This window comes from Cetorhinus maximus, chromosome 3, assembly GCF_964194155.1.
Source record: "Cetorhinus maximus chromosome 3, sCetMax3.hap1.1, whole genome shotgun sequence".
NCBI classification, from domain to species: domain Eukaryota; kingdom Metazoa; phylum Chordata; class Chondrichthyes; order Lamniformes; family Cetorhinidae; genus Cetorhinus; species Cetorhinus maximus.
The window spans coordinates 178377383-178404704 of record NC_135881.1 but is presented as its reverse complement, the minus strand read 5'-3'; the positions used below and the strand labels follow the sequence as shown (position 1 = coordinate 178404704).

The window sequence follows — 27322 nt, the reverse complement described above, 5'->3', positions numbered from 1 at the left end:
CCCCTTGACCATTGCCCCTCATTGGTAACTTTCTTCATTCATTTGTTCATTTGAGTTATCCTTTTCCCAGAAGGTTGACTGTCTTTGGTAATCCTCTAGCCTCACCCAATCAAACCATTTTTCATAATTGTAAAGAAGATAGGAGACAGTAATCCAAAAGTAAAAATGATTTAATTTGAAAATTAATAGAAGTAATCCTACCTCTTTCAAGGAGGTCAGGAACTCTAGAGTTTGTTGCAGTATGTCTAGGTGCCAATGTCCAGGGCTCTTATCCATATTGGAGCTCGAGTTTCATTCACCAAAGAAAATAAACAATCGAATGATGATAGTAGGTTTGAATCCTGTTTTCAACTGGACTGAGGCAGCCTGAAGCTAGTTCTGGGCCAGCCTGTACCAATAAAGAACAGCTGACAGGGCAGGTCCTGTTTGAAGGATGGGGGAGGAGAGTAGGGAGTATATTACACATGTTTTTGAAGGTTAGCAACCTGACTAAGTTGCCATCATGTTTAATGCGCTGCCATCTGGCAGTTGAGTTAAAAGAGGATTCAAGTTGCAAAGTATACACTGCTGTGCAAACAAGAAGATATACAAAAGCAAAGTACTGTGGATGCTGGAAATTTGAAATAAAAAAGAAAATGCTGGAAATACTCTGGCAGCATCTGTGGAGAGAGAAACAGAGCTACTGGCCTGAATTTCTCAGTCAGTGTGCAGCAACGGGCCTGACATGCTGGCGTGTAAAATGACGCACGACAATGTGTGGTGTGCGTCCCAATGTCACCGCACTGTCTCGCAATGTTTCGTTCGGCGGGTGCACGCCAGAGTCAGCTGCGTGCCTGCCAATAGCTGATAGGCCTGTTAAGGCCATTAACGAATTAATTAATGTAATTGTTTACGCTGCCCGTCCAACCTTAAGGTTGGCAGGCAGGCAGAAAGGCCAAGTGGCCTTCACGTTTCTTAGGAAACCTCATCCACGAGCAGGATGAGGTTTCCTAAAGCTTTTACCACTTAAATAAAAGTTTTTTCTTAAATATAAAAACATGTCCCATCTCATGTGACACAGTCACATGAGGGGACATGTTTAATTAAATTTTCAAACCATTTATTTATTTATTTCAAAAATGCTTCAATCTCCCTGGGGCAGCTCTGTGCCTCAGGGAGATTGAAGTGCTCTTTTGCACATATGCGTGAAAGAGCATTGGCCCTGACTCTCCCTCGGCCCGCACAGGTAGCGCTGAGTGCTATGGCTCGCGTTTTACGCTGGGTGGGCCTTAATTAGCCCGCCCACGTAAAATGGCGGTCGGCTCGGCAACCGCTCCCGCCGAGCCCGCCCGCCCGCCAACTGAAAAATTCAGGCCAATGTTTCAGGTCAATGACTTAGGGAAAAATTAATGATGCTATACATTTTAAACAAGTTGAAAGGGGGGAGGGTTGGGGGAAAAAAACAAAAGAGAAGGTCTGTGATAGGTTGAATGGCAAGAGCGATTAAATGACAAAAGAGTTGGTGATGCAAGGCCAAAGGGAGTGGTAACATGATAAGTGAAGAAGCAACCCAAAATGATGAACAATTGCTGTCCGAAAGCAAAAAAAGGGAAAAACGAGTGTAAAACCAAAACCAATAAAGGAAAAGGAAATAAAATGGGGACAGAGGTTACGATCTGAAGCTATGAACAGTATTGAGTCCAGAAGGTTGTAAAGTGTCTCCTTGAAGGATCAGGCACTGTTCCTCAAACTTAAGTTAAGCTTCCTTGGAACATGAAAAGAGGCCAAGGACAGAGAAACCAGCTTGGAAGCAAGGTGGAAAATTAAAATGGCAGGCAACAAGGAGCTCAGGATTGCACTTGCAGACTGAATGGCGGTGATCCATACGCGATCACCCAAATTTGTGTTTGGTCATCTCAATGTAGAGTAAACAGTATTGTGAACAGTAAATACAGTATACTAAATTGAAAGAGATGCATTAACGTCACTGATCCACCTGGAAGAAGTGTTTGGGCCTTGGATGGTGAGGAGAGAGAATGTAAAAGGGCAGGTGTTGCATCTCCTGTGCTTGCATGGAGAAGTACTGTGGGTAAGGGAGAGGTTATTGGGCGGGATTGAGGAGTGGTCCAGGGTGTCGCAAAGGAAATGATTCCTTAGGAATGCTGATGTGGGAGGGGAGAGAAGACATATTTGTTGGTGGCATCACACTGTAGTGGTGGAAATGGCAGAGAATGATCCATTGAATATGGAGTTTGGTGGGGTGGAAGATTAGGAGAAGGGAAGGGAGGGGAAGAATTGAGAGAAGAAATGCTTGAAATAGAATGGACACAGTTGAAGGCCCTGTCAACCACTGTTGGGGGGAGTCCCCGGTTGAGCAAAAAGGAAGACATATCAGAAGCGCTGGTGTGGAAGGTGGCATCATCAAAACAGCTGCGACACAGAAGGAAAAACTAGGAGGCCATCTGGTGTGAGTTCAGACAGGAAGCAAGATTTGAGGATGTGTAATCGAGGTAGCTGTATTAGCCAGTGGGCTTATAATGATATTAGTTGATAGCCTATTCCCAGAAATGGAGACAGCGAAGCCAAGGAAGGTATGGGAGGTGTCAGGAAAATATAATAATTCTCATAATGTTATTGGCATTTATTGTAAAATAGAAATAGTGGTGTGTGTGTGTGTGTGAGAGAGACTTAATTGGATTAAAGGCAACTGGTCCGAAGGCTTTGATGTAAACATGGTAAACATGGGGGAAGCTTAGAATGTAAGGTATAAATGGACATTTTAAATAAACCAGGCCTATTGTTTTCAAAGGAGGGGTGAAATGTGTCACCTAGCCAGGTGAATTTTAGAAAACGTGGGCAGAAATCTTCGCTCGGCGGGCGGGTGTGAAATGACGCACGTTGAGGTCGGCCGAGCGTGCCAATGTCAACGTGTAGTTGCGTGATAGTTTGGTCGGTGGGCGTGCACTGGAGTTTGCAGTGTGCCTGCCGACAATTAAAGGCCTGTCAAGGCCATTAAATAGTCCATTAACCTAAAGTTATTTTTCAATTAACCTAAATTTTTTGCTCACCACCCAACCCAACAGTTGGCGGGCAAGTGAAAAGGCCAAGTGGCTTTTGCATTTTTTTGGAAACCTCATCCACGGGTGGGATGAGTTTCCAAAAGCAACTAAAAATAACAAAGAAGTTTTACAATTGAATTAATAACATGTCCCTGCTAATGTACAGAGTCGCATGAGGGGACATGTTTTATTACACTTCTATTTTCTGTATTTTTTTTTAACAGTGCTTCATCTCCCTGAGGCAGCTCTGTGCCTCAGGGAGATTATGAAGCGCTCACTTGCGTGCATGCATGAAGTTCGTGCTTGGCCCCCTCGGACTCCTACCCCCACCACACAGGCAGCGCTCAACGCTGCCGCTCGCGTTTCATGCTGGGCGGGCCTTAATTGGCCCATCAGCGTGAAATCACAGTGTTGATCAAGGGTGGCGGTTGGCTTCCTGACTGCCCCCTGCTGAGCCCGCACGCCAAGGACAAAATTCTGCCCAGTGTGTTTATTTTTTCCGATTACTGGTAAAACTATGAGAGACTTTTATTATCAGAAAGGTAAAGTCCAAAGACATAGTGAAACAATGGGATTTTGCATTCAAAGGGAAAAATGTGTATGAAGGAGCAAAGGCTGTGTGTAAGGGTAGGCATTTTTAAGATCTAACAAGTGTTAAAAGCCTTCAGCTTCAATGCCTCAAGCTGCTGTCTTCAAAGAACTGAAGTTAAGAAAACTCATTTTGAATTCGACTGGTTCAGGGTATAGTGTTTCACCTTGCCTGCCTCTTTTAAAATCTATGTGTCTTTCTGTTGCCTTAACGAAAGTGTAACTGGGAGTCAGATTAAGAAGGGGATTTAGAAGTTATCATAGTAGTAATTTGTAAATCTATGCGTGTGTTTAAAATCATTTCTCTTATTAATAAATGTTTAATCTAGATTTGTAAAAATCTATTAAGACTTGGTGGTCTTATTACTACTGAATTCAAGGCACACATCTCGAAATTTATGCATTGCAAAACAAGTTCTGGCAGTTGTTTCAAGCTTCCCTTTGAGATTTGAACAACTCAGCATTTATCATCGGCTGTGCCATAATATAGCTGGGTGCTCTTTGCGGGATATATTTGAAATTCCTTGATTGGTTTGGAGATGGTGAATCTTGAGGTTACGAGTACGAGAAGCACTTTGAATTCAGGAGTTGGTGTGAGGTTTTTGTAAGCGTGAGACTGCAATATGGCTTTGGCAGTTGCTCAGGCTTTTCTGGGAGTTGAAGTTATAACTTTGGCTGGTTTACAAAAGGTAACTAAAGTTAAGTTAATGGAATTGGTGGGTAAATTACAATTGGGGTTACCTGGAGAGGCAAAGAAAGCAGATATAATTGAAGTTATAGCACCACGTTTAAAGTTGGAAGTGATACCTGACACTAGTGAATCACAGCTGGAGGTAGTGAGACTTCAGTTAGAAATGAAAAGCTTGAACTTGAACAAACAAAGGAAATGAAATCTTAAGTTAGAGGCAGCAGAAAAAGGAAAAAGAAAGGAAGAGCATTTCAAAGGGAACAGGCAGAAAGACGGGAGAGAGAAAGAAAACAAGAAAGGGAATTAGAAATGGCAAAGTTAGAAAAGGAGGAAAGAGAAAAAGAGAGAGGGAGAGACAGGCAGAGAGAGAGAGAGAGAGAGAGAGTTCCAGCTTAAAATGCAAGCAATTAAAGAAGAGACGTCTGTAGGTGAGGAAGGACTTATTTCCAGACCAGAACCCAGTGTTTAAATTTGTACAAGCTCTTCCAAAGCTTGAACAAAGAGATGTGTGGAAGCATTCTTTATTTCATTTGAGAAGATAGCGAAGTGGATGAAGTGGCCACAGGAAAACTGGACATTATTGTTACATTCCAGGTTGGTGGGTAGAGCACATGAGGTTTATGTTTCACTGTCAGAAGAAATGTTGGTGAACTACGATGTGGTAAAAAAGGCTACTTTGAGTGCATATGAGTTGTTTCTCAAGACATACAGGCAGAAATTTAGGAATATGAGAAAACAGCCTGAGCAAACTTATATTGAATTTGAAAGACTAAAACAAAGTAATTTTGGCCGGTAGATACGGGCATTAAAGATAGAAATAACACATGCAGCTCTTAGAGAGGTAATTCTTTTGGAAGAATTTAAAGATGCAGTTCCTGCAGTAGTGAGAACTCATGTGGAGGAACAGAGGGTTCAAACGGCAAGACAAACAGCAGAGATAGTTGATGATTATGAGTTCGTTCATAGAGCTAAATCTTTTTTCCGTCACCCTTTTCAATCAGAAAAGAATAGAAAGTGGGAAAGTGAAAGGAAGGTGGGTATTCAGGGAAGAGAATGAGTAGGTGGAAGTTTTTTCTCAGAATAAAAAGGAAGGTTCTGAGGGTACAAGTGACATTCGAAAATTGAGGTATGTTCAATGTAACTAAGTTGAACATACCAAATCTGTGTGCTGGAAACTGCAAGGAAAATCTGTTGGAATTATAGGGGTGCAGAAAAGTATTGGAAGTAAAAATACTGTGGATTCTGAGGTTCAGGCACAGGAAAAACCAGTGGTTTGTGCACAGATAAAACAGGGATAATCAGTGATAGGTAAAGAAGTGGGAATGTGTTCACAGTTTACCCAAGAGATTCGGAGGAGCAGGTTGCAGAAATGTTTAAAGATTTTGTGTACAAAGAGAAAGTCTTTCCATGTATACAGGGTTGAGTAGGTAAAGATGTTAAAATGTTAAGAGACACAGGGGCTAGTCAATCCTTAATGTGGTGGGATAGTGACATTTGTTGTTCAGAGGGCGTATTGCAGGAATAGGTGATAATAAGTGGAGTCCATGGAGATGCTAAACCTATTCCATTGTGGAAGGTAAATTTAAAGAGTAAGCGTAAAACTGGTGAGGTGATTGTTGGAACAGTGGAAAAAATGCCCATTGCAGGGGTTCTATTTTTGATATAGCTGGATCACAAATGTGGATGGTAGTTGAGCAGCCTGTAGAAGTGTTTTCAACAGAAGTGTTGCAGAGAGAGCACCCTGGATTGTTTGCAGATTGTGAGATAACGAGATCACAGGCTCATAGGTTGAAACAAGAAGAACAGGAAGTTCAAAGGCAGGGAGAAGGGGCGGAAATCCAATTAGCTGACACTGTGTTTGATAAGGTTATTCAGGAAGGACTGGAAGACAATTCAGCTGAAGTGTTTAACTTAAGGAGGTTAGTGGAGTTACAGAAAAAAGATTCACAAATAAAACATTTGTATCAGACAGCTTACTCAGAAACAGAGGCAAAATATATTCCAGAATGTTAATACCTTAAGGGTCATGTTTTAATGAAAAAATGGAGGCCTTATGTTTCAGCAAATGAAAACTGGAGGGAGGTGCATCAGATTGTACTACCATTTGGATATAAAAATGAGATTCTGAGGAAAGTTCATGAAATTCCAATTGGGTGATATTTAGGAATTAGAAAGACACAGGAGAAGATACAAAAACATTTTTACTGGCCTGGGTTGCATAGGGATATAGTCAAATTCTGTAGAACCTGTCACACATGTCAAGTGATAGGGAAGCCACAAGCAGTGATTAAGCCAGCACTTTGATTCCCATTTCAGTATTTGAAGAATCTTTTACTAGGGTCATGATTGATTGTGTGGGACCCCTCCCTAAGACTAAAAGTGAGACTCAGTACTTACTGACAATAATGGATGTGTCTACCAGGTTTCCTGAAGCAATACCATTGAGAAATATTACAAGAAGAAAATTGTGGAAGAGTTAACTTAATTTTTTATAAGATATGGTTTACCTAAAGAAATACAATCAGATCAGTGTTCAAATTTTATGTCACAGCTGTTTAAGGAAGTAATGAACAGTTTGGGAATAAAGCAGTTGAAGTCAATAGCTTATCATCCTGAATCACAAGGGGCTTTGGAAAGATGGCATCAGACTCTAAAAAGCATGATGAGAGTGTATAGTCAGAATTATCTGCAGGATTGGGATAGGGAAATTCCATTCTTGTTCTTTGCTATTAGGGACGCTCCTAATGCATCGACTGGTTTTAGTCCTTTTGAACTAGTTTATGGTCATGAGGGAAGGGGACCACAAATTGATTCATGAGAAATTGGTGAGTCAAAATTCAGAAATTACTCTCCTGGATTATGTATCAAATTTCAGAGAGAGATTGGACTGAGGATTTGTGTTGGCTAGGGAACATTTAAAGATATCATAGCAAGTGATGAAAATGAAAGCAGATAGGAAAGCTACAGCTCATAGTTTTGCTGCTGGAGAGAAAGTATTAGTTCTGTCACCAGTACTGGGTGACTCATTAAAGGCAAGGTTTAGTGGGCCTTACAGGATTGAAAAGAAACTGAGTGAAGTAAATTATTTAATAAATACTCCAGATAGAAGAAAGAAGCAGAAGGCGTGTCATGTAAATATGCTTAAAAAGTACTTTTGACAGGGAAGAGAACCAAAAGGAAGTGTTAGTGGTGGTAGATAATGGGAAAGAGGTAGAAATGCAGGATTCTGAAATTGATTTTCCTTTCAAATTGGATAATGAGTGGGTACTTGAAAATGTAAATGTAATATTGAGTTACCTTCCAGACAAGTGTCAAAGTGATTTGTAAAAGCTATTGCAGCCATACAAAGATATTTGTGGAAATAAGTTGGGAAGGACACATTTAGCTATACATGATGTGTCTATAGAAGTTTCATCTTCATTAAGGCAACATCCTTATAGATTAAATCCGGCAAAGTTATCACAAGTACAGAAAGAAGTCAAATTCATGCTTCAAAATGATATCATTGAGTCTAGTTGCAGTAACTGGAGTTTGCCTATTGTGCTGGTACCAAAACCAGATGGAACACAAAGACTGTCTGTGGACTACCGAAAAGTGAATGTGGTGACAAAAGTGGATTCATATCCTATACCACAGTTGGAAGATTGTATCAAGAAAGTGGGTCAATCAAAATTTATCACAAAGATTGACTTGCTAAATAGATATTGTCAAGCACCGTTATCAGAGAGAGCAAAGGAGATATCGGCTTTTGTGACTCCAGATGAACTATATCAGTTTAAAGTCATACCGTTTGGTACGAAAAATGCACCTGCAATGTTTCAAAGAATGACAAACAAAGTAATTGCAGGTCTGAACAATTGTGCTGTTTATATTGACGACTTGATAGTTTTAAGTCAGACGTGGGAGGAGCATTTACAGCATTTGGAAGAATTATTTACTCAATTACAAGAAACTAATTTGGTGATGAACCTGGCTAAAAGTGAACTTGCAAAAGTGCAAGTTATGTATCTAGGCCATACCATTGGACATGGTAAGGTGGCTCCGAGAGATATGAAAGTCAAGGCTATCATGGATTTCCCCGTGCCTACAACAAAATGAGAAGTATTGAGATTTCTGGGCATGAGTGGATTTTATTGGAAATTTGTACCAAATGTTAGCTGAGTGGTTGCTCCACTGACTGAACCATTAAAAAAGAACAAGAAGTTTCAATGGACACAGGAGTGTCAGAGGACATTTTACAATTTGAAAACTGTATTAACCACGACATCAGTCTTGGCAGTACCCAATTATGCCAAGCGGATATAGATGGGAAGAGGCTAGACCAGGGGAGAAAAAGATAGTAGAGATAGGAATATATCAGTTCAGTGGCACGTGAACAGGCTGAAACAATAGGTCCACGAGGCCAGTCTTATTTATGGATCTTGGAAAGAAAGTAGAAGTGGGCTGTTCATGGTTGGCAGACTGTGAGCTTGGGGGCTGGGTAGGGAAGGTCTTCAGAGGAGGTGGGATCAGTGGCAGTCCTGGAAGCAAAGGCTTGACGTTCAATGATGAGGTAAGTCTGTATAGTTATTCCACTGATACTAGAATACTGATACTAGAATATTAAAAGCACCCCTTATTCAATAACTGAATAATGTTTGTAACAGTTAGAAGGGAGAAAAGAAAGATCTTACAATTGCATTGCACATTTCACAACCTCAGGAAAGCCCTTTACAGCTGACGATGTACCTTTTGAAGAATAGTCACGACTGTAATGTAGGAAAAGCGGCAGCCAATTTGTACACAGCAAGGTACACAAATAGCAGAGACAATGACCAGACTGTGTTTTATTGAAATAAAAACAGAAAATGCTGGAAAAATTTGGCAGGTCTGGCAGTTTCTGTGGAAGGAGAAACAGAGTAACTGTTTCGAGTCCAAGATGACTCTTCTTCGGAACTTGAAACATATACTCTTTTTCCGCAGATGCTGCCAGACCTGCTCTGTTTCTCCAGCACATTTTTATTTCAGATTTCCAGCATCCGCAGTATTTTGCTTTTATGTCTGTTTTATTGATGTTGGTTGAGGATTAAATGTTGGCCAACATAGTGGGAGAACTACCCTGCTCTCCTTTGAAAAAATATCTTGCGCTCCTTTATGTCCACCTTTAAAAAAGACCAAGAATGTCCTATCCAAAAGACCTTTGGCAGTGCAGCACTCGTTCAGTATTGCACTGGAGCGTGGCCTAGATTACGTACTCAAGTTTCCAGAGTGGGGACTTGAACCTGCAGGCATCTGACTCAAAAGACAAGAATACTATGATTGACATCTAAAGAGAGACAGAAGGAGTGATGTCATCACCAAGTCTCAAAGCAGGTTGAGGCCATTGTAAAGCCGTTTTTGGGAAACTTACAGTATTGATGCCATCAGCTTAATCCTCAAACATGTACGTGGAATTATGGCGTTTACATCACTCCCTGCGTAACACACCATTTGACAATAACATTTCCTCATTTTTAAGCAAGAAAATAAAAAAGGGAGGAAATGGTTTTGTTAAATTTGGCATTGGGCATGGTAGCTGTATTGGAGTTTCTGTTTTATTTAACAGAGTAAAGTAAGGGTTTATTTTGACTGATGCAATAATCATTGACCCAGCTAGTTTGCATAGGACTAAGGATAGAGGATGACAGTGCGGCTAGGTAGGCCTAGCTAATGTGAAGTGCGTACTTCAGTTCTGAAATAATGCCCCATATCATTGTCAAGGCTTTTGAATCTTGCTTTGGCTGATCCACAATCACAAACATACCCACTTACAACATTTGCAGGTAGCTGGCTGCCTGCAACATTTCAAACATTTGTGGCTGTATACTCCAGTGAAATCTAATTCCAGTTCTCATCAGTATTCACCAGTCATGCTTGCCCTTTAGCATTAATTGACTGAGCATTAATTAGTATCACCAGAAGAAGTAAAAGAAAAAGAAAGCTCTACTGTTTTGCCTTAGCAATAATTTTTTAAAATATAGATCGTTATGGAGGAAACCATAGAGATTTTGATGGGTGAAATTGGAGGAATGTGCAGGACCACTACACAACTTTCATTCAATTTCTACTTCCAAATGATTTTCAGGTGGGTAGCATGACACTACATGATGAGACTGAAGAATCCAAGAAGGAAGATTTTGGTATTTATATTCTGCGCTCCAGATCTTGCACCCCTTAAAAGCAAGATGATATACCAGCTCACTGAAATACTATTAAAACATATAAAAATCTCAGCTAATTGGGTTTTCAAATCTGCTATTCAGTTTCCTGAGGATCTAATTTCTGTTTAAAAAGATGACGGGATTTCATGTCACAGATTTTTGATAGCTACTCAAATTTAACTTCTGTTCCAATTTTGCAAATGATAGTTTCCAAGTGTTATGTTTAAAAATCAGTCAAACCATGTCACGTCATCAGGAAATGTATTTATTGTGAGAAATGATCAAAGAAAATGTAGCCGAATACTCAGAACATGCTTTACTGTTATTTTAGTGCCTCAGCTATACATTTTAATTAGTTAAATTGTGATTGAACTTTACCTGTATCGGAACCAAGTGCACAGCTTTAGCCTTCAAAGACGTTATCATTTCTCATGATCCCTTTCACACACTCATGATCTGATCCCACAGACCTGTTACAGGCTGTGCTGTGAAGCCCCATATTTACTCAATTTAACAGTCGGTCAAATGAATATTCACTTCCTACATCTCAATTGTACTGGGAATCTATTGTGTTGAATGGTACAGTAGAACTGATCAGGAAAGACTTTGGAGATTACAAATCAATGAAACTACAAGTATTTAGTTGCAGTAAAGAATGAACTAAAGCTTTGAGTTGCAATAACAGAGGGGTGTATAGCACAAATTAAAAGCTGTTTTATTGTAGCTATATAAGGTAAAAGGAAGACCTTGTCTACTTTACCCTCTGCATTTCTGGTCACCTAATTTTATATTATAATAAAAACAGAAAATGCTGTAAAAACTCAGCAGGTGTGGCAGCATCTGTGGAGAGAGAAACTGAGTTAACGTTTTGAATCCAACATTGCTCTTCTTCAAAACTTCAATAGTTCCCTGATAGTCAGGGTTTGATCTATGAAAATGGCTCTGGCTCCTTGGGCTGGAGGTCTCTCTCTCTTTCTGAAATTTGTGCTATTGCTCCTGTCACTTATGAGAGGAAAGGTTTGGAGGCCTGTGAGTTTAATGGTGATATCGGACATATGTTTTACAAATCTGTTCTTCACAGATTCATGCTTTAGAGAAAATCAGGGATCTAACCACCAGGGGGACTTGTCAGACTCTCCTGAATTATTAGTAAAATGCTTTTTATGGAGATTGATGGTGCAGCCTGTAAATCCCTTAAGCATCTGCTCAATATGCAAAATGATAGCTGGGTTTTATAACACTTCAAAATGTTCAGAATTAAAAGCTTATAGTTATGTAAATTAAGGGAGTAAAAAAGGAAATATGTCTTCATTACCATCATCAAGTTCCTTTTTATGTTGCATTTCAAAGCATTAAAACAATAAAATAGTCTATGGAATAGACTATTCATAGAGCATCACTTAAAAAGATTAAAAATGCTACAGTTTTGTTTGAAAAATTAAATTGAATTATTTGTAGAAGCAGGAATTGTAAATGTTGCCTTTGATTTCAGTATTAATATTTAAGAATAAAGGACTTGCATTTATATAGTGACTTCTGTGATCTCAGGCCAACCAATGGAGTACTTTCCAAGTGTGGTCACTGTTGCAATGTAGAAAACACAGCCGATTTGTGCATCTCAAGGTCCCTTAAACAGCAATGAGATAAATGACCAGATCATCTAATTTTGTGATATTTGTTGAGGGAGAAATATTGGCCAGGAGAGAACTTGCCCACTCTTCTTTGAAATGGTATCATGCGATCTTTTTACATCTATCCAACAGCTTTAAGATCTCATGTGAAGGACAGCGCCTCCAAAGTGTAATTCTCTTTTCGGTACAGTACTGGGAGTGTCATCTTATGTTGTGCTCAAGTCTCTGAAGTGGAACTCGAACATACAAATACATTCTGAAGAGAGAGTGCTTCCAGCTGACACTGTAAAGAGTCTGTGTTTCATAGCACAATGAGGAGGCTATAAAAAAAACACTACCTAGACCTTTGATAGAATAACTCATAAAAATATGATTATAGTGAAGGTGACCTGCCTTTGATGGGATTCAATTCAAAATGGGAAAAGGGAAGTCTGACCATCTCACACTGTGGTCACTCTTTTGTTTGGGTGGGGGGGAGTTGTGGCTCTGAGTATTAACCATTTCTGGGCAGAATGTACCACCAGCCTATTGTTCAGATGCTGACTGTAAAAACATTGTGTCAGTCTCATTCCTGTCATGCTAGCAGTAAGTTTTACACACTTAACCAATTACAGATGCTAATTCTCATCATGTTAGCCTATTGCAACTTTAGAATTGAAGGGTTCAAATGGAATAGGTATCAAGTCGGTGTGAAACCCAAGAAATCCTTGTAACCATTAAAAAGCAAAATGTAATCTAAGAGATGGCAGGTTAAATTTATTTTTAACCGATCACGGCATGATGCTTGAAAAATCAGGTAAAAAATAATATGGTGCATATTCTGTGATATTGAGAGGCCATAACTTGATCATTTTGGTAAATCAAATTTTGAGGCTATCAAATTAAAGGAACTGTTTGTAGGGAATAGATTCCAGTTATTTGTGTTTTGTGATGAGGGAGAATTGGACTGGAGGGTAAACAGTGGAAGAATGTAATATTTCTTGCTTGCAGGCGGAGGCAAAAGACAAAAAAGAATTCTGACAGCCTCTGGGTTAAAATTAAGAATGAGTATAAAAAGATGGGCCATGCTTTTAATGAGGCTGACAGCAGATGTTCACTACAGATTTTGACTTGTTGCCGGAGTCTGTTTCCATGGTAATGGGAAATGGTAATTACTGAGCCCAAGCTCTTTTTCTCTCTCTGCGCTCCATGACACATTGGTGATTTTAATGGATTTGATCTCTCTCTCTCTCTGCTTAATTGTCGTGCTCCTATATCTCCTGCCTGACAGGCTGATATACATAAGATCAGGCTGTTAGTGTGCGCACAATGCTTGTACTGCCGAGGGATGCTGAAGAAGTGGGCAGGCATTTCGACATCTTTAGCCATCTCCCGCAATTGGACGTTTGCACAGAAGCACCAGCCAATCCGCACATCGATAGGCAGAGATTACTCTATAAACACAGGCAAAGCTGCTCACTCCTCTTCAGATTTAGAGCTTTGCTGCTTAAAACTGATACCAGCTCATCTCCCTTAGACAGATTGAAGGTGTTTTCTCTTAAAATATTTTGCATTAAAAGAGCTCCATTGGGGAACCATTCTGTTACTAGTGTCTTGTTAATATTGGAACAAGATTGTTGTTCTTCAATCATCCACCCACCCCCTGCAACCCCTACCTACACCCCCCTTGCCTTTCTTTTGAGCTCTGCAAATATAGGTTTGCAACCTGCCACTATGGACCAGCAGCGCCTGTGTGAGTAGTTGTTATATTTCTCTGTCCTCGGTTACAGCTATTGACTGAATTTATGAGTTATTTTTTATTTTTTAAAATTTGCATGTTAATTCCCCTGATCTGTATAAACTGGCAGAGGTAGGACTGTTGCTCTGGGATTCGCAAGTTTCCCAGCTTTTCTTCCCCCCCCCAGCCCTTTCGTCGGAGATTCTATTTTCCCATTGGATTTCTCCCCTCATACATTGTAAACTTATAGATTTGATGTCCTGATAATTGAAACGATAACAGTTGTGACTTTGCAATTCCACCATTATAATGCCCAGTGGGGTAGAGACTGCTGTTTAACATATACTTTATTAATGCTTAATAATGCTGTTTATCAGTGAGGGAAAATATTCCCAAAAATAAAATGAATAGAATGTAGGGATCACTGACAGCAACAGAGGATTAATGTAATTATTTACCTTGACTATAGAGACCTCGCCCTTGGTAAGATATTCATCCGTGTAAATGAAACCTGCTTCATTAACAAATAATATTTACATTCAATAACCCAGTCCTGGATACCAGTCTGATAGTGAATAGACACAGTAAACTAAAGGTGGTTAATGATCTAATTTCCTTTGGACAACAGAATTGTCTGAAGTGACTTTAAATTGTGTTGTCAGGTCTATATTAAGAGGCTGTTTGGATACAGATGCAGAAAACCCAGAGAACATATATCACTTGTTCTGTAGGATTTCCTTTTGTCCAGAATTCCTGAAATGTGGGACATAAAGTGCACTTAATGTTGGCTGATACGAGTGGTGTACTAAAGTTATGTTCCAATTTTTCAGCAGCCTCTCTACCAAGTTCTGGCCCGAAATGCAGTCCTTCTGTTAATATAAACACAATAAGCAGAGCTGTGTAAATACTGATTAGTCTGTATTCCAGTGCAGTCCAGGAGGAGTTCTCTTGGTTTTATTGGATCTCAAATGAGCAGACCTGGCTGAAAGCTGCACGAATTAAATCTTGAAATAGGTTCAACCGTCACATAAGTATTCCGTTCAGCATGACCCTGGTGTGCCTTGTATTTTAGGGTAAGTGTCTCAAAACAATTTCTAGGTGAGGATTTTGCTTGTGCTGAAGGAGGTGGTGGGGGGCTGGTTGGTGTGAAGGATCCTCTGCTATGTGTATTGTTGGCTATATAATTTGGAAAGCTCAATTGAATTCCATGAATTGATGGTCCACCTACCAGGTTATTCTCTCACACGACGATATCTTTGGATAATTGAGTTGCATGGCAAAAGAAAGTGATTTGAGATTGAGATCCTTTGGAGTTTCACGATGCTACCCTGAAGCTAACTGCAAGGAAAAGTGCAGGAGTGGTTCTGAGAGAGCCTGTTCTTCCAGTTCTTTACCCTCCTTCCTTTTGTGGGAAGATGCTTCCGAATCATAACAGTGATGTGGGAGCTAATACTGTTAGCGATCTGTAGAATGCTGGAAGGAGACGAGAAATTTTACGAGAGATTAGCTGTAAGTCAAGCCTGTTACAGATTTGTGTTTGTTGTTGTTGCCTTCCCTGGTTCATTGGTATCAGTCACTCTGTAAAGAAAGAAAGAAAACTTGCACTTTCCTACATTGCAATGTGACTACACTTCAAAAATATTTCAATAGCTGTAAAATGCTTTGGGACATTCTGAGGTTGTGAAATATACTATATAAATCAAATCTTTCTTTCTTATATAGCTCTTTACATGACCCCAGGATATCTTAAAGCATTTTGCAGCCAATGAAATCGTTAACACTGTGATCAATTTGTATATAGCAAGGTCCCATAAACAAGAAGAATACCCATAGCAGTAAAAGGCCAGAGTTATATTTTGGCCATGTTGTTCATGTGCTGCTCTTCTTTCATCTCATCTGAAAGATGGCACCCGTGACAATACACCACTCTCTCAGTACCCAGCTGAAGTGCCAGTCTAGATTACGTGCTCAAATTCTGGAGTGGAACTTGATTCCATTACCTTTTGACTCAAGCAGCAAGACTGCGAGCAATTGATCCAAAATGACCCTAATGGTACGATGTTAATGGGGCTACTTGCTGAAAAATAAAGGATAGTGTCTGCCAAGGCCCTACTTGCTGATAATTAAGGATCTAGGGCTTGTATTCATTACCTAAAGCTTGAGGTTATCAAATTTTACAGAGCTCCCCAATTTGTAGTTTCTCACAGATCTTTAATTATCTTAACCTGTAACTCATATCTATCAGCTTAAAACCAGGTTATTAATCAAAAATAACACCACAAGTGCTTCAGTATTGTAAACTCTGCAATTGATGAAAATAATCCCCACAAATCTAAGAAGTGCTGCATTCTTTCCTTTCTGTTTAATAAAGCTAATGGCAGTGTGTTAGTAACCTAGAAACGAAACTGCCAACGTGAAGGCTTTGTTAATGCTCCACCAACTACAAAGGTTTTTTGACCATTAATTTTTATTAGTTGTTTTCATGGAGGATGTAGTGATATGGAAACGCGTTGTTTGATTTACTTCCTAATGGAAGAAAATGCGCAGATTACATGGTATTCTGCCCTTATGTTTGGATAACTTTGCAGTCTAACATGCTTTGTGATTTTGAACACTGTGTGCTCAACCATTAATTAGGGACCTTAGGCTACTGGGTATGTTTGATGGCAGAAAAGCTTTCAGTTATGGGGCGTCTCTCACTCAAGTAGCCATTATTCCTGTCTGAGCATTGATGGTGAGCATTGGAATCCCATTCAACTGTGGGTGGCATTACAGCCAGTCCTGTCCTTACCCAACTTCAATGCATGTGCACTTTCTAGCAGGAATCATTGGACACCAATCAGGAATGGAAACATGGGCCTCTTTTATTCCGCAAACCAGGGGTGCTGGAACCAATTGCATTGCTTTAGTTCATGCCCCAGGAGAGATTAGCAAGCTCAGGACAAACAGAGAATGAGTAAAGTTTGTGATGAGTTTGTTTATCTCAGCTTGGACTAATAATTGATCAGTAGTGATCGTTCATACAGATGCTCCAATATGATTGAGTGGGCTGGCTAACGATCTTTTTAGACTTGTGTATGAATCCAGCCTGAATTTAGGGAGCGAAAGTCTCCTCCCTCTGCTGTACATAAGGTTATTCAACAAACATGTGTTTGGGGAAGTTTGGGTTCCGGTTTTGTTTTGTTGCACAGTGCCTTTTCTCTAAGTTGAACCATTGCAGATCCGAACGGTATTAGCTCTGGAATTCCCTCCTTAAACCCCTCTGCCTCTCTAGCTCTCTTTCCTCCATTTAAGACATTTCTTAAAACTTATCTTTTGGATGAGACAACCAAATCGAGATAAAGACAAAAAGCTAAAAGCTACTGCGGATGCTGGAAATCCAAAACAAAAACAGAATTACCTGGAAAAACTCAGCAGGTCTGGCAGCATCGGTGGAGAAGAAATCAGTTAACGTTTCGAGTCTTCATGACCCTTCGGCAGAACTGAGTATAGTTAGGAGAAAGATGAAATATTTCATCTTTCATTTCATCTTTCACTTCATCCTATTTCATCTTTCTCCTAACTATACTCAGTTCTGCCGAAGGGTCATGAAGACTCGAAACGTTAACTGATTTCTTCTCCACCGATGCTGCCAGACCTGCTGAGTTTTTCCAGGTAATTCTGTTTTTGCAACCAAATCGAGACTTCATTTGTCCACATTCAGTGCCTAAGTCAAATTATCTGGTCATTTAACTTGCTGCTGTTTGTGGGACCTTGCTGTGCTCAAATCGGCTGCTGCATTCCCTTATATTACAACAGTGACTACACTATCTGATTGCATTCCTGTGAAACATCTTGGAATGTTTTGCTATGTTAAAGCTGTTAGAGGTACAAGTAGTTGTTGTGTATTGAACAATTCATATCCTCTGTGCCACATTTGTATCATATCCCAATAATGTGTCCCTTAGACATAGGATGCTTTTGATGTATTGCCATTTAGTTACTTGACACAAATTCTCTGATAAATAATGGAACTTGCGGTGTCTGTTTACCAAAAAGCTATGCCGGCTGATTTTGAGTGCTTTCAGCATCCAAGAGTGTTATGTAACTGCACTGCTAGTGGCTGCTAATTGATTTGGAGTGGTGGTCATTTCTAAAGACACTCAAATGTTGATGAGTGTCCAACACATTATTCTTCCACCTCTGGGACCTGTGTTTGAATTCAGCCTGAAGTAGCAAGCCAAAAGTAACCAGTCTTCACCATCAACATTACCCAGATGTGAGAAGCCTCAAACTAATTTCATCTCGGCCTCCTCTGGAGATCCCCAGCATCTAAAGTGCCAGTCTTCAGCCAATTCGATTCACTCCATGTGATATCAAGAAACAGCTGAAGGCTTTGGATATTGCGAAAGCTATGGGCCCTGATAACATTCCGGTACTGAAGAATTGTGCTCCAGCACTTGCTGTGCCCTTAACCAAGTTGTTCCAATACAGCTACAAACACTGGCATCTACCCAGCAATGTGGAAAATTGCCCAGGTATGTCCTGTCCACAAAAAGCAGGACAAATACAACCACTTAACAGTCCATCAGTCTACTCTTGATCATCAGAAAAGTGATGGCAGATGTTGTCAGTGCTAAGCAATAACCTGCTTACTGACACTCAGTCTGGATTATTTCAGGGCCACTCAGCTCCTGACCTCATTACAGCTTTGATCCAAACATGGACAAAAGAGCTGAACACAATAGGTGAGGTGAGAGTGACTGCCCTTGACATCAAGCATTTGACCGAGTGTGACTTCAAGGAACCATAGCAAAACCGAACTCAATAGGAATTAGGGTACAACTCTCCGCTGGTTGGAGCCATACCTAGCACAAAGGAAGATGGTTGTGGTTTTTGGAGGTCAATCATCTCAGTCCCAGGACATCATTGCAGGAGTTCCACAAGGTAGTGTTCTCGGCCCAACCATCTTTAGCTGCTTCATCAATGACCTTCCCTCCATCATAAAATCAGAAACAGGGATGTTTGCTGATGAATTGCACAATGTTCAGCACCACTTGTGACTTCTCAGATACTGAAACAGTCCGTGTCCATATGCAACAAGACCTCGACAACATTCAGTCATGGATTGATAAGTGGCAAGTAACATTCACGCTGCACAAGTGCCATGCGATGGCTAATGATATTCAATGGCATTCCCAACGCTGAATCCCCCATGATCAATATCCTGGGGGTTACCATTGATCAGAAAGTGAACTGGACCAGCCAGGATTAATTAATGACCTCATAGTGAAGGCGCCCCAAGGTAGCTGTGATTATAATCTGATTGAATTTCACATTCAGTTTGAGGGAGGGAGGAATGAATCTAAGATTAGTGTTTTAAGCTTAAATCAGGGTAATTATGAGGGCATGAAGGCACGCTGGCTATAGTGAACCGGAAAATTAGGTTAGGGGATAGGTCGGAAGAGATGAAGTGACGGACGTTTAAGGAGATATTTCTGAATACTCAGAAAATATACATTCCAGTGAGAAAGAAAGGCTCTAAGGACAGGATGCACCATCCATGGCTAACTAAGGAAGTTAGAGATAGTATCAAATTAAAATAGAAAGCATATAATTTCACAAAGATGAGTTGCAGGTCAGACGATTGGACAGAATGTAAAGAACCACAAAGAATGACTAAGAGATTAATGAGGAGGGAGAAATTAGAGTATAAGAGAAAGATAGCTAGAAATATAAAAACAGATAATAAGAGTTTCTACAAGTATTTAAAATGGAAAAGAGTAAGTAAACTGAGCGCTGGTCCTCTAGAGAGTAAGGATGGGGAATTAATGATGGAAAATAAGGACATGGTGGATGAATTGAACAGATATTTTGTGGCTGTCTTCTAGAGGATACAAATAACATCCCAGAAATAATTGTGAATCAGGCAATGATTGAGTAGGAGGAACTTAAAACAATTACCATCACCAGAGAAATGGTACTGAGAAAATTATTGGAACTAAAAGCTGACAAGTCCCCAGGACCAGATGGCCTACATTCGAGAACCTTAAAAGAAATGCCTCCTGAGATAGTAGATACATTGGTTTTAATTTTCCAAAATTCCCTAGATTCTGCAAAGGTCCCATGAGATTGGAAAACAGTGAATGTGACTCCTCTATTCAAGAAAGGAGGGAGACAGAAAGCAGGAAACTACAGGCCAATTACCTTAACATATGTCATAGTGGAATTGCTGGAATCTATTATTAAGGAGGTTATAGTGGGACCCTTAGAAAATCTCAATGCAATCAGGCAGAGTCAGCATGGTTTTCTGAAAGGGAGATCATGTTTGACTAATTTATTAGATTTCTTTGAGGAAGTAACAAGCAACATGGATAAAGGGAGACTTGTGCTGAACTTAGATTTCCAGAAGGCATTCAACAAGGTGACACACCAAAGGTTACAATGCAAAACAAGAGCTCATGGTGTAGGGGGTAACAAGTTAGCACGGATAGAGGATTGGTTATCTAACAGGAAACGGAGCATATGCATAAGTGGGTCATTTTCGGGTTGGTAAGATGTGATGAGCGGAGGGGCACAGGGGCAATACTGGGGCTGCATATATAATTTATATCAATGACTTGGATGAAGGGACTGAATGTATGGTTGCTAAATTCGCAGATGACACAAAGATAGGTAGGAATGTAAATTATGAAGAAGACATAAGGAGTCTGCAAAGAGACATAGGTTAAGTGAATGTGTAAAATTTGGCAGATGGAATATAATGTGGGGAAATGTAAGCTTGTCCACTTTGGCAGGAAGAACAGAAAATTAGCATAATATTTAAATGGAGAGAGATTGCAGAACTTTGAGGTACAGAGGGATCTGGGTGTCCTGGTACATGAATTACAAAAGGTTAGTGTGTAGTTACAGCAAGTGATTAGGAAGGAAAATGGAATATTGTTGTTTGTTGCAAGGGGAATGGAATGTGAAAGTAAGGTTGTTTTACTACAGTTGGTGAGACCACATCTGGAGTACTGTATACAGTTTTGGTCTCCTTATCCTAGAAAGGATATAAATGCATTAGAAGCAGCTCAGAGAAGGTTCACTCGACTGATACTTGGGATGGGAATGTTATCCTGAGTGGACTTGACAGGGTGGATGCTGATAAGGTGTTTCCCCATGTGGGAGAGATTAGAACTATGAAACACAGTTTAAAAATAAGGGGTCTCCCATTTAAGACAGAGATGAGGAGAATTTTTTTCTGAGGATCATGAGTCTTTGGAACCCTCTTCCCTGGAGAGCAATGGAGGAAGGGTCATTGACTATTTTCAAGGCAGAAGTAGAGAGATTCTTGACTAACAAGAGAGTCAAAGGTTATCGCGAGTAGGCAGAATGTGGAGTTGAGGCCACAGTCAGATCAGCCATGATCTTATTGAATGGCAGAGCAGGCTTGAGGGGCTAAATGGGCTACTGCTGTTAATTTGTATGATCGTTTACAAATATTGTGGCTACAAACACAGGTCAGAGGCTGGGAGTTCTGCGGCAAGTAACTCACCTCCTGCCTCCCCAAAGCCTGTCCACTATCTAGAATGCACAAGACAGGAGCGTGATGGAATACTCTCCACTTGCCCGGATGAGTGCAGCTCCAACAACACTCAAGAAGCTTGACACCATCCAGGACAAAGCAGCCTGCTTGACTGGCACCCCATCCAACACCCTAAATGTTCACTCCCTCCACCACCGATGTACAGTGGCAGCAATGTGTACCATCTACAAGATGCACTACAGTAACTCCCCAAGGCTCCTTAGACAGAACCTTCCAAACCCACCACTCCTACCATCTCAAAGGACAAGGGCAGAAGATGCATGGGAACACCACTACTTGTAAGTTCCCTTCCAAGCCACACACCATCCTGACTTGGAACTATATTGCCATTCCTTCACTGTCGCAGAGTCAAAATCCTGGAAATCCTTTCCTAACAGCACGTGGACTGCAGTGGTTAAAGAAATTGGCTCACCACTACCTTCTCAAGGGATTTAGGAATGGGCAGTAAATGCTGGCCTAGCCACCAGCACCCACATCCCATGAAAGAATAAATCATAAGTATCCTGAGAGTGCAGACAGAGCCTCAACTTAAAGTCTCATCCAAAGATGGCACCACCACTAGTACAGCACTCAATGGCCAGAATTTTCCCGTCGGTGATTTGGGGGCAGAACCCGCTCGCCGACGGGAAAATGACGCGGGATACGTCGGGAGGAACCCCTGACATCATCCCGGTCCCTTTAAATTTTTAGGAAGGCGGGCAGACAGCGAAATCAGCTGTCCTCCCGCCGACCTGTCAATGGCCACTTGAGGTCATTGACAGGGTCATTAAGATAATTAAAGACCCTGCCTGTCCAACCTTAAGGCTGGCGGGCAGGCCAGGAGCCCCAGCGGGCTTCTGATAATACATGAAACCTCATCCACTGGCGGGATGAGGTTTCATGTCCGTTTTTAAAAACTTCAATAAAGTTTATGTCCTTTTTATTAACATATCCCATGTCGTGTGACATAGTCACATGAAGGGGGCATGTTAATAATTTTTATATTTTTAATGTTTTTGATACTATCAGTAATCTCCCTGAGGCAGCATTTAGTCTCAGGGAGCAGTGCGCTCTTTCACGCACATGCACGAAAGAGCGCACTTTGACAGCTGGGGAATCCCTCCACCCCCCGCACAGGAAGCGCATAGCGCTTCCCGTCGGGCAGGCCGCTGGGCGGGCCTTAATTGGCCCGCCCACTCAAAATGGCGGCGGGCCCCGTTTCAGCAGCGGAGTTCGGCTGCCCGCCCGCCACCAAGCCGGTGGGGCCCACCTGCCAACCGAGGGCAAAATTCTGCCCAGTGAATCCAGCACTGCACTGGAGCTTCAGCTTAGATTTTCTGCTCAAATCTCGGGAGCCATTATATTTGAATCAGCTTTCACATCTTTTGTCAGCCAGGAACTCGAGAGGGTTCAGAGTTCGCTAGTTAAAGTTTTGTTATGTGTGGATATTAAAGGATAAGGAATCAACACAAGGAAATTAAGTTAAGATAGGATCAACCATGATCTAATTGAATGGTGCAACAGACCCAAGGAGCTGAATGGCCAATTGCTGTTCTGAAGCTCCTTTTGTTATGCTACTGTATTTTTTCTAATTACTTTTTTTCAGATAAATTTTATTTCTCTAGCTCTGTACCTTTGCGTCATGTCAAGGTTCTTCAAATGATGGTTATTATTTAAAATTGCAATGGATGCACTAAAGGATCACCAGTTTAATTCTCCCTGTTCCTATTTATAAACAATATATTTTGAAAACTGGGTCTTAGTGCCTTGGGGGCTTGCGCATTTGTGTCACCCTTAATGTAATGTCCAGATTGTAGTTGTAGATTTTTGTGAACATTACTCAGCTATCTAGGCTATTTTGTTTTATTTTCCCAGATTCTTGTCCACAGAACTTACTCAGGACTTTGAAAGTGATTTCCTGTGGCACACATATCTTTCCGTTTCTGTGCATGTCGCTTCAAGGCGTTTGGTGTTCAGATGATGGTTTCAAATACAAGTAGAATTGCACATGACAATCTGTTATTTTTTTATTAACAGTGAAACTTCAGAGGGAATACCATTCCTGGCATTGTGTTATGCATTTTTGCTTAATTATTATTTGAGTTTTATATTCCTGCAGCTTGCTTCTTTGCACACTTACTAAAACCACCTAGAGTTCCATTGTTTCATCCCTGCTGCCAACAATTGCCAATAAATGTTCAGCAGACTTGTATAGAAACCTGCTCCAAAACATCCTTCTCATCTAAGTAATTAATTAAATAGTTTACAGGATAGGCTATGCACCAGAACCACATCCTCTATTAAATAATTTGCCTGTAATTCTCAACATCAAAATATTATGGCTTCCTATAGTGACCTAAACTAGCTTATTTTTAATAGACTCAGGTAAAGGGCAAAGGCCATTATGTAAAACAGTAACAATGTTGAAAATAGTTGGGGGTGGGTGGGTGGAGTGGGGAGAGAGGATAAATAACCTGGAACAAAACAGAATAAGAAATTGTCTATGACTGAAAAAACTTCACACTAATAATATGGAGGTACAGGTTGGATATGTAATAAAAAGATTTTACAGAACTGCTTCATTACTTCTTCAAACCATGGTTGAATTTTGAGGAATTGGAATCGCTTTCTTATCTCTGAGAATTCAGGACTCTGTCATGTTTGTAGAAAGAGCAAAAAAGCTGTTTTATTTTGCAAGCATTACAGAGAACTGTGAGCTTTTATGTGTTGTCTTTCAAATATTTGTCAGTCAAAGCCCAGAAAACAGTTTATGTACTTATGTGTTCCAGGTTCAACATCAAGTCCCCTTGTCACTGTTGAGCAGGTCAGCCTTGTCCTGAACCTTTGAAGTCTTGGCTGTGAAGCAGGCAGTTCGGTTGCAGGGTTAAATTTCAGTGGCAGAGTTAAAGTCATCAGCTGCCACCAGCTGCAGAGTATAGATCTGGTGCCTCATGGCTGGGGTTTGAAAGATTGAATGATTACTCTGGTAATTACATGAAGCAATCTGTGAATTTCTTGTGTGCAAAGTAGGTGCTAAATTTCCATGAAATGTTGATGCTGCAGTATTACATTGGAGTCTTTAATAAACGCGTTGGCCGAGATACATTACAATTCATACATCGCAGCACTGGCTGAACCAAGACGTTTATATAGGTATGAGTGAATGGTATGTTTGCCGAGTCTCCAGGAATTAAATATTAATCTTCTGGTCACAGCTGCGAACAACCCAGGAAAAAAATCAGCCTTTCCATGAAATAACTTTCGTGGAGTGGCAATCACAGTCGGATTGCCATTCCGCTCCTAGTTCCTTACCCTGGAACACAGCCGCATCTTTCTTGCCCGACTTTCCGACTCAGGCCGGGTGAGAAAGGTGCAGTGCAGCGGGTTCCCGAGGCCTTGTGTCAAGGGCAACTGAGTTGGAGGTAAGGTAGACTCGCCCTTTCTCCACGGCACTGGCTGCCGTACAGCAGGTAAGTTTAAAGGCCCAGCCACTTTGAGAAGCCGGGAATAAGGTAAGTGGGCAGTGAGGTGGTTAGGTGGGCAGTGGGGAGGGCAGTCGGGGGTTGGGGGTGTAGTTGTGGTGGTGGAGAGGGCAGTCGAGGGGGTGGGGGGGGGGGGGAAGTCGGGGTGGCGAGGAGGGCTGTCAGGGGAGTGCGGAGGGCAGTCGGGGGTGGGGAGGGCAGTCGGAGGGGATTGAAGAGCAGTCGGAGCGGGTGGGAGGGCAATCGGCGTGGGGTCAGGCAAGGGGATGGGGAGGATAGTCGGGGAAGAGGGGGTTTAGTCAGGGGGTGGGGAGGGAGTAGTCGGGGGTTCCTGTGAAGGGTCGCGGTGGTTGGTCAGTACTATAGTTACCCAGGAGTTAGAAGTGGTTTTAATTCTTCTAACTTTTTCTGGGTAACTATTGCTGTAAGACAGTCGGAGCCCTCTGAAAGTTGCGATTTAAATTGGAGTTTCGGGGCAATTGACCAATGGAAGTTTGAACCTCCTGGGCAATTGCTGTGCAATCCTAGGTATGATGGCCCGGAGCTCAGAAGTTATGGGCCCAGGATATTAAGAAAAAGGGTTTTTTCATTGTCTTTCAATGCTTATGTTTGTTGGCTTTTAAAATATTGACATGAGGTCTGTTTGACTGGGCGAGGTGATAGGTCATGTGACAAAGTCTCCAGGAATGTGTCCAACCAGATTTAGTGAATGGGCAGCATCACCACCAGAGGGAGAGTGGATGAAGACCAGGGGAAGGCTACAATCAGAGAATGGAGGGGAGTAGAGGAATAATTGGACCAGCAGTGGGAATGGTTCCATTTTAATTCTTCCTTTTGTTTGAGCAGTCAACATTACAATTCAGATCACTGCAGGGTAAATTGGGAATCGCATTAATGGTTATGGTCGTAATTGTCTCTGGAAATATTAAATAGTCAAGGCAGGTTGCAAGTATGTATGTTTACATCTAGAACTCTGGAACTCCACAGTTTAAAGCAGTCAATCTGCATACTACTATGCCATTTCCTATTTAACCTGAGATTCAGAATAAAAAATTAAAAACACTTTTTACAAAGTTATTAGACTTCTCTGATATAATGTTGCTTTTGGATCAAATATGGGAGAATTTAAAAAAGCATTAATTTAAAGGGTTCTTAATGGTTGGATCAAAAATTGTATTCTGTTTACTGGGAGCAGTAGAGTTGGGGGTGATGGTTGTGGATTCTGAATAGTATGAGGGATTAGATTGATGCTCTGCATAGTAGATTAGATTGGGACACAGGTTGTGCATAATTTAAGGGGTTAGATTAGTACACTGATGTTCTGAAAGTAGAAGGGTATGGGTTGGCACTGAAGTTATGTATAGTAGAAAGGATTGGATTGATAGATTGATACTCTGCTCAGTATAGTAGAATGAATTAGATTGGTACACTGGGATTCTTTATAATACTAGGAATTGGATTGGTGGACTGGGGTTCTGTATTTTTGGGGGGCAGTGTGGGATTATGCTTCAGTTGGCTGTGTTTAATTGGTTTCAGTAAGAGCTAAATAACAGTACAGTTGTTCCATTTTGAAAAAAACTAACAATGGTCAAGCACAGGTGGTGGCATCATGGTATTGGACTGGTAATTCACAGACTCAGGGTAATGCTCTGAGGACCCAGGTTTGAATCCCACCACAGCAGATGGTGGAATTTGAATTCAATAAATATCTGGAATTAAAGGGCTAATGATGACCATGAAACCATCGTCAATTGTCATAAAAACCCATCTGGTTCACTAATGTCCTGGTCTGGCCTACATGTGATTCCAAATCTGCAGTAGTGTGGTTGACGCTTAAATGCCCCTCTGAAATGGCCAAGCAAGACACTCAGTTGTATCAAGCCACAACAAAGGAATGAATCCGGTAGGACTACCCAGCATCGATCTAGGTACCGGAAACAACAACGGCAAACCCAGCCCTCTCAACCCTGCAAAGCTCTCCTTACTAACATCTAGGGCTTACGCCAAAATTGGGAGAGCTGTCTCACAGGACAAGCAATAACCTGACATGGTCATACTCACAAAAATATATCTTACAGTACATGTCCCAGACACCACCATCACCAAACGTCAACTGTGCTCTTCTCCGCCAATGCTGCCAGACCTGCTGAGTTTTTCCAGGTATTTCTGTTTTTGTTTTTGTTTTTGACCACCATCACCATCTCTGGGTATGTCCTGTCCTACCGGCAGGACAGACCCAGCAGAGGTATACAGTCGGAAGGGAGTTTCCCTGGGAGTTCTGAACATCGACTCAGGCCCCCATGAAGCCTCATGGCATCAGGTCAAATGTAGGCAAGGAAACCTCCTGCTGATTATCACGTATTGCCCCCCCAACCACTCAGCTGATGAATCAGTACTCCTCCATGTTGAACACCACTTGGAGGAAGAACTGAGGGTGGCAAGGGTGCAGAATG

At 41.2% G+C, this 27322-nt stretch overlaps 1 protein-coding gene across 9 annotated transcripts in view; it reads left to right on the top strand.

Moving 5' to 3' along the window:
• Positions 1-27322, top strand: part of LOC144679064 (engulfment and cell motility protein 1) — a 272728-nt gene that overhangs the window by 202586 nt on the left and 42820 nt on the right. Inside the window, exon 1 of one of the 9 annotated variants that reach the window (XM_078539335.1) lies at positions 13675-13856. The exons of 7 other annotated variants lie outside the window; for them this stretch is intronic. The gene's annotated coding sequence lies outside the window, so the exon portion shown is untranslated. Of the gene's footprint in view, positions 1-13674; positions 13857-14806; positions 14915-27322 lie in introns of those variants that run through there. One more of the 9 variants, XM_078539334.1, reaches the window with a different exon arrangement.